This window comes from Frankliniella occidentalis, unplaced genomic scaffold (genome assembly GCF_000697945.3).
Source record: "Frankliniella occidentalis isolate FOCC.00 unplaced genomic scaffold, Focc_3.1 Scaffold9, whole genome shotgun sequence".
Taxonomy (NCBI): Eukaryota; Metazoa; Arthropoda; class Insecta; order Thysanoptera; family Thripidae; genus Frankliniella; species Frankliniella occidentalis.
Genome location: NW_026267139.1, coordinates 1690631 through 1691954, shown reverse-complemented (window position 1 = coordinate 1691954; position 1324 = coordinate 1690631). Strand labels below are relative to the sequence as shown.

At 65.3% G+C, this 1324-nt stretch overlaps 1 protein-coding gene across 1 annotated transcript in view; it reads right to left on the bottom strand.

The window, feature by feature from the left end:
• The window catches only part of LOC113209803 (TSC22 domain family protein 1), a 181384-nt gene extending 180337 nt beyond the window's left edge, over positions 1-1047 (bottom strand). Inside the window, exon 1 of the mRNA XM_052276796.1 lies at positions 214-1047. The gene's annotated coding sequence lies outside the window, so the exon portion shown is untranslated. The remainder of the gene's footprint in view (positions 1-213) is intronic.
• Between the last annotated feature and the right edge of the window lie 277 nt (positions 1048-1324).

The window sequence follows — 1324 nt, the reverse complement described above, 5'->3', positions numbered from 1 at the left end:
CTTCGAAAAAAAAAAGAAGAAGATAATTAAGGAAAAGACACCAACAAATAGTGCGCGCACGCCTATTTGACACAATGTACTCACCCATCAGCAGGAAGGGGGGGGGGGGGGGGCTAGCCTGGCGCTTAACCCGGCGGCGCCAGAGAGCCATATCGGACCGCCCGCGGAGGTGCGCGGGTGGAGAGAAGCTTCTATACGATGAGAGATACTCACATTGCTCGTCGGCCCGCGCAGCACCAGCAGCTAGCTCCAGCAGCGGCGGCAGCACCGAGGTAAAAGGTAATCCACAAAGAGGAGGCACTATATGGGCAGCACACGGTGTACGCGCGCGCGCGCGCTGGGGTGTCAAGGTGACACCAGAACAACAACAACAGCAACAACAACAGCAACACGGCACAGGTTCTTCCGGCCGACAACGGCAGGGGCAGCAACAGCGGCAGCGCACACCGCGCACTCCTAACTTCACACACACACACACGCACTCGCACGTAAACAACACTCTCTCACACCCACGACATCTCACTCACTACACACCACACTATTATACTGCGGCTCCTCCTCCTCCTCACTTTTCACAATCATTCGACGGTTCGGTTGGCCCTCTCGTGACCCGCGCCGCTCCGCTCCGCACCGCTCGCCGCCCTTCGGCGATATGATGATGAAACGGCGGCACGTCGTCGCCACCGCCGCGGGCCGCGCGCGCGCTCAGCTCAGCTCAGCTCTGTGTCTTCGGCGTCACGGCGATCACACACAACCTCTCTTCGGGTCGTCTCGGGTCCCCCCGGCCGCGAGCGTCCTCGTCGTCGCCGCCCCCCGCACACCCGCGCGACGTCACCCGGGCGACGTCGCCGCGGCGGGCATCGAGTTGTGTCGGTCGCGACGCGCGCACCACCAGGACCAGGACGCCGTCGACGTCGACGTCGTCGTCGTTACACGTGGACGCACGCACAACACGCTCACACACACGTGTGTGTGGTTCTCTCTGGCTCGCGTGTATACCGGTCCGACGGGGGAAGGCTCCGTCGGCATCCACCACCGCGCTGCGACTAGCAGGTGCGGCGAACCCAGCGCCGCCGTCTCTGCACCTCTCTGGGGCGTACCGCTGCACGCCCGGGCCCCCGGCCCCGGCTCGGCTCGGCGGCCGGCTCGGCACGGCTCGGCACGTCCCCTAAGGCTCGACTCGTATGGGGCCCGGGAGCGGAGCCGAGCCGCGGAGCGCACCTCTGCGTCTTGGAGCCCCGCGGCCGCGGAGGAGGAGGAGGGGGGGGGGGCCCTCTCTCTCTCCCCCTCATGTGTATACCCGCGGCGACGCGAGTGTATGATG